Source organism: Trachypithecus francoisi, unplaced genomic scaffold (genome assembly GCF_009764315.1).
Source record: "Trachypithecus francoisi isolate TF-2019V2 unplaced genomic scaffold, Tfra_2.0 Contig01074, whole genome shotgun sequence".
In the NCBI taxonomy this organism is placed as follows: domain Eukaryota; kingdom Metazoa; phylum Chordata; class Mammalia; order Primates; family Cercopithecidae; genus Trachypithecus; species Trachypithecus francoisi.
Window position 1 is genome coordinate 28,487 of NW_022681117.1, and position 6,785 is coordinate 35,271.

The 6,785-nt window shown below is 40.9% G+C and overlaps 1 pseudogene; it reads right to left on the reverse strand.

Annotated features, from left to right (window-relative positions):
* Positions 1-497: 497 nt before the first annotated feature.
* On the reverse strand, positions 498-6,567 carry LOC117090688 (annotated as a pseudogene).
* Positions 6,568-6,785: the final 218 nt, after the last annotated feature.

The window sequence follows — 6,785 nt, forward strand, 5'->3', positions numbered from 1 at the left end:
TCTGCCTCCACGCTGCCCTTGGATTTGACCTTTCATATCACCTCCTCCCCGGGTCTCCAGCCTGACATCCTGCTCCGTGAGATTTGGACTTGCCAGTCGCAACACTACCATGGGCTAGGTCTTCAAACTCAGTCTCTCTCTCTCTCTCTTTCTCTCTCCGCCCACCCACACACACGTGTGCACGCATACACACACACACACACACACACACACACACACACCCCGAGGAACCCTAACCAATAGGCTGCTTACGTCTGGGACCCTCAGGGCATAACTGAGATCAGTACTGCAGGTTGGTGTCACTCTGCTGCAGGGCTCCTCAAGCAGAGGCCAGTGGCATTCCCCTCCCACCCTCTGCAGACGGACATCGATGTGGCTCATCACTGTGACTCAGGGTTTGGTCATCCAACCATGTGGCGATCACTACAATTCCACAAGTATTTTTAAGTCAAATGTCTAATACAAAACCAGTTTGCGTTCTTTCAGCTTGTATTCATTTAAACCTGTGGTTGCCTTTCACCTATAATAGAAGAACAACATTACTAGCAGAACCGTATTTAGGTGACATTAAAGGTATGCAAAGGACACCAGTGTTTTAGTTTCATACAGTAGACTAAAACCAGAAGCCTATGAGTCACCCATTGGCTTACATGCAGTTAGGCCTCTGTAGAGATTTTGAAGATAGATTTCCAAGCATATACATTATCAATACTTTTTAAACACATCCTGGTTTCCAGTGCTACAAGGAAACCAAAAGAGAGTTAGAGGTCAGAACACTTTAAATCAGGTGAACCTATTAAAAAGTGGTCAAAGCAGAAAGCAAACGTTGTGTATACTTTTACTAAAAATATAACCAACACACAAAAAGTGTTAAGAAACAAAAGGAATTCACAAAAAAATGTTTAATTTAATGCTTTGGCTTGAAACTACATTCTGGATGTCCAAATAGACTCCTGGAAATAGTCTGAAAACTATCTTTTAAGAAAACATTTTATTGCATTTGTTTTTTATCTGTTGTATCTGAAGTGCAAAAATGGTTCTTTGGGCTAGTTTACCCTTCTGTGGTTTTTAAGGTACCGTAATCATTTCCCCCCAATTTTCACCTAAAGTGCTAATGTCAATATGAATACTGCCTTTTTACACTTGAAAGTATTCCCGTTTGTGTAAATTAATTGTATGGTCACACTAGTTTTAAGCTATCACTATCATTTCTGATGTCAAAACGTGAAACCGTTATATATCATGAACAGTGTGGCAAAAAAAAAAAAGGAAATAGAGGGATAGGAAAGGAAAATGGAAAGGACAGTAAGACATCTGGAGAAGCCAACTATTTGTTTCTAAAAGTAAGTGTTTTTGAGGGACAACTAGCAAATTTCAGAAGTTCTTCCAGTCTTTGTGATGTTTAGGTATTCACATATTATAGGGACATATTAAATAATGTATATGTGCCTAGCATATCAACCATTTCTTCCATACACTGAAAATATTAAGAGTATTCACTTTCTTTTTTTTTTTTTTTTTTTTGTTGTTGAGACGGAGTCTCGCTCTGTCGCCCAGGCTGAAGTGCAGTGGCCGGATCTCAGCTCACTGCAAGCTCCGCCTCCCAGGTTTACGCCATTCTCCTGCCTCAGCCTCCCGAGTAGCTGGGACTACAGGCACCCGCCACCTCGCCCGGCTAGTTTTTTGTATTTTTAGTAGAGACGGGGTTTCACCGTGTTAGCCAGGATGGTCTCGATCTCCTGACCTCGTGATCCGCCCGTCTTGGCCTCCCAAAGTGCTGGGATTACAGGCTTGAGCCACCACGCCCGGCCTCCTTCACTTTCAATTATAACCTATATTCAATATCTGTGTCTTGTTCATGTTCCACGTTGACCTTTTTCCATTTTCTCAGAGTGTGTAAACTACTGGATACTCTATTCATAACTATTTCCCCCCAAAAATATCTTTTAAATTTGTTACTTTTGGATTCGTTTTCCTTTTACTAATGATTCGTATCTGTCTTTTATTCATTTCCTCTTTCCTTTTCCCTTAGGTTTATTCTATTGCTCTTTTATTATTTTTTATTCTTCTCCTTTATCATGTAATGTGTTATCTATGCATTTAAGATTATAGTCTTCCTAAGAATACAGTTGAGGCTTCTTCAGTAGGCTCCTGGAACAGACTGAAAAAGGTCTTTTTTGTTTGCTTGTTTGTTTTTGTTTTGTTTTTTGAGACAGAGTCTCGCTCTGTCGCCCAGGCTGGAGTGCAGTGGCCTGATCTTGGCTCACTGCAAGCTCCGCCTCCTGGGTTCACGCCATTCTCCTGTCTCAGCCTCCCGAGTAGCTGGGACTACAGGCGCCCGCCACCAGGTCCGGCTAATTTTTTGTATTTTGTTTAGTAGAGATGGGATTTCACCGTGTTAGCCAGGATGGTCTTAATCTCCTGACCTCGTGATCTGCCCACGTCGGCCTTCCAAAGAAAACTGTCTTTGAATGTAAATGGTCTAATGGAATGGTTCAGCAGTGTAGAGTACAAACATTTAGGTAATTTCTTCCCTAAATATGGAGTGCTCCCTTGAAATTCAGAAGCTCTTCTAATTAACAGCCAGCAATTTGGAAAATACGTGTAAAAGATACTTATGTCGACTACTCACGAATGAGGACGTTATAGTCTTTGAACTTTAAATCGCATCATCCGATGTCTCAAGGCAGAAACCTGTAATATGTAACCTATGATATGGTTAGAGGTGATTCTATCATATGTGTCTTCAATCTAATTACACACAGTAGCTCATGAAGACTGACAGGAGGGCAGGGAGCCTGCTTAGCACAGGCATCTTACACCCACCTTGAGCATCACTGACCTACATGCATGCTCCCGACTTCGTTGGTAACAGAAACCTGTCTGTCTCTTGCCATTTTATTATTCAGTCGTTCAAGGGTTCACTGCGGGAAGGATTTAAAATGCAATTATTCTTTAAGAACCAGAGAATTCAGAATTTAACAAAATCCAAGAACAGTCATTTAGGTCTCCATACGGGAAAACAAACATCGAGCAGGTTGCCCACTCATTTTCTTAGGAACCAGGAAATCTCAACTCAGATATTATAACTGGAGTGAAACTGTTATGAAAAACAAATCATATCTTTGTATTCTATCCAACAGAACATGAAAATACAGAAATCAATCTTGAAACAGATTTTAATAGATCTGATTTGCATTTACTATTTTCAATAGAAAAAGATGGATGTAGAATTTTTGGAATTCATCCAAAATCTCACAAATTATGTCAGATCTGGTACTAGAACCTCCTTCAGTACTCAGCATATTTCACATAAAGTGGTATTACAAATGCATTATGTATTTGTTTAAAGCAGAGATTAGAAAAGAATCTGAAAACAGTTAGCTATTGGTTATAGTCACAAGTAAGAAGATGCTTTCATATTTGATGATTCAATATGGCTTTAACCCAATTTGTTTCTGTATCTGATAGTGTTTAAGTCTTCCGGTCAGGCATCTGGGGTCTGAACAACTTTTCAAAGAAGGCCTGCATTTGAATTGTGCTTTTAAAGGGGCAGTAACGTTCTCTCTTTTTATTATCAAAAGTATAATATTGTGAAAAACAGAAAGCACGTAAGTTTGCATCTTAATGGATAGCATACCTCCTTCTGGCGTTTTAAATTGCTCTGCTTTTGGCAGAATTGTCCCCTGAACATCAGGACCATCTCCGCATTCATCCCCAGTCTTTGACTGAGAGACAGCTCCTGGAGATCAGCTTCCAGGTCAGGCACTAAAAAATACAGAGGTTCTTGATTGAAGCAGGAAAACAAGAAGGACAAATAAGGAAAAGATAGTATTCTTTTCCTCAGTGTTATGAAATAAAAGCCTGTAGACCAGTGTGGTAATAAATGTGATGTAAAGATGGCACACTTTTGTTTTCCTGTATTATGAATTCTTATCTTAAATGACAATCTGAGGATAAATCACACCACACCTACGTTTCCCATACTTTACCATTGTGTATTATGAACAGTGAATATCGACTATCTAAGAAATCTGGAGTCTGCCACATGGATAGAATTTTAATCATAAATGAAATGTAATTTTCTGAAGGATTAGATCAATGTATTGGCCTGCCTACGAGAAATCTTACAGTTGTGACACCCATCCCTTGTTGAGGTGACTTGAAAATTATTTAGATAAATTAGCATTATGCTTGGGTCTAAGGGCCCTGTATGTAACTTTACATAAACGAATCACATTTAGAATAATGTACCAAAAATAACAGGAAAATCATTGTCTTCCAGTGAGGGTACAGGAAGTTGAGTGCAAAGAAATTAGTGGTCACTGTTGACAGTCATATTCTGGAAACCTCTTAACAGCGAATTGCTAAAATACTCCGTGGCCCAAATTCTGCCAGTGTTGAACACAAAAGTACTATCTAGTGAGTAAACAACTTCTGATTCAGGATAGACTTATGGTACTTTTAGTTTTCTAATGATGAAAGTGCTTCTACAACTTTTAAAAGCCCCTTCGAAATCATGCTAATATAGCTACCTGTATGCCAGTGTCCTGAGTTATCCACCTTTTACCAAACATCCTGAAAAATTACCGATCAAAGGATACCAATCAAAGAGTGGCTGTCATTTATTGAGCTCTTTTCTGGAGTTTCTATTCTGCTTCATTGAACTGTGTTTTGTCCTGAGTCAATACTAAACTACCTTAGAGTACACACACATTCAAATAATAAGTATCTTAAGCAAAACCACTGACCTTTCCTTATTACAACATGGATAACACAAACCTTGGGACAAAATATGAATTCTGTCTCCATGAGTACAAGGTTCTTGGTAAACCTCCATTTCAGAGCCTCAGTTTTCTTATTAATAAAATGAGGCTAACATCCTTATGCAAATGGGCTTTATTCAGGGTGCTATAAGGTAGGATGACTTGGCACTCCACATGCTGTTAAAGGGTGCTTACAGCACTATTGACACAATGCCTTAGAAGATCATACAGCAACATTCTAAGAAGAACAAATTAAACTAGTGAAATACTGCATATTTATGCATAAAATTAAACTGCCTCATCTGATTTAGCAAGGACTGTATTTTCGAGCATACAAAATATATTTCAAAGGTAAGAGAAGATTCATCATATCCAGGGACTGCATGAAGCTGTAAACTATACTCTTCAATTTTCCAGCCAACTTTCAGCAAATGTTTGCGATCCTTTCCTAATGTTTTCTTTCCTCCTGTTACTGGTCATGGCATAAGGCGTGATGCACACATAGGCCTCCTCCCCGCATAGACATTCTTTCTTTCCCTTCCCAGCACCTCGAATATCAGCTGCACCCTGATCTTCTCTCTTCTGACCAGGTGTAGGATCCCGACTTTCAGTTGGTGGTTCCTCTTGTTGAGGCTCCTCATCACTGGGCTCCTGGGACCGTGGTTGTGTGTGTACAAATAAAAAGTTTTGGCTGGGCGCGGTGGCTCACGCCCAGCACTTTGGGAAGCCAAGGCGAGCAGATCACGAGGTTAAGAGTTCGAGACCAGCCTGGCCAACACGCTGAAACCCTGTCTCTACTGAGAATACAAAAATTAGCCGGGCATGGTGGCACATGCCTGTAATCCCAGCTACTTGGGAGGCTGAGGCAGGAGAATCGCTTGAACCCGGGAGGCGGAGGTTGCAAGTGAGCCGAGATCACGCCACTGCACTCCAGCCTGGGCGACAGAGCAAGACTCTGTCTCGGGAAAAAAAAATTTGTTATCAATACATGTCAATAATGCAAATAAACAGAATACATAGATATTTCTGATCATAAGTAAGTCTAAAGACATTTCTCCAACACTGTTCATATACTTACTATTCATCAAGTTATTCTTCCCACAGAGAGGTTACTCTAAGACGGAGTTACCCTCAAGGGCTTTGGAAGGTGGTTTAATCTATGTTGGGATGGATGTGTGCAACCTGTTATGAATAAGCATACGGAGGAAGTCATGGGCAAAATCTGGGAAACACAAGGTCATCCATCCAGGCAAAACCAGAATGTAGGCCGGGCGCAGTGGCTCAGGCCTATAATCCCAGCACTTTGGGAGGCCGAGGCAGGTGGATTGCTTGAGCTCAGGGGTTCAAGAACAGCCTGGGCAACACGGTGAAACCCCGTCTCTACTAAAATGCAAAAAGAAATCAGCTGGGCCTGGCGGCATGCACCTGTAGTCCCAGCTACTCGGGAGGCTCAGGCAGGAGAATTGTTTGAGCCCAGGAGACGGAGGTTGCAGTGAGCCAAGCCTGGGTGACAGAGCAAGACTCTGTCTCCAAAACACACAAACACACACACACACACACACACACGCACAACGTAATCCTCTTGGATCAGTCTTTCCTTCATGAGATGCCATGATCATTTTTTATCAGCTCAGAAGACCTTTAACAGTGTATGTATACTAGTTCAACAACACTATCACACACAAAACATTCTGCTAATAGAAAACAACGAATGTTAAAAGCACTCACACATACTCCCGATCAGCTCAGGAGGTTGTAAACTTCGTCTTGGTCTAGGCCTACATGTTGATCTTCCTCGCCAAATTATATTTCACTCTGCAAAGAGAATACAGGATACTATGATTGGGAAATGGCACTTGAGAGGATAGCTCTATTTGAGCACTTCCATGGCCAAATGTTAACTTGTCACTTTCTTGAAGTTTGGAAATACTTTGAAGGTAAGTCCCAGGGCAAGTATAAGTTTGTGTGTCTTCTGAATAGAATGCTTGCACAATCACTTAAGGTGGTCAAGCTAGCAAA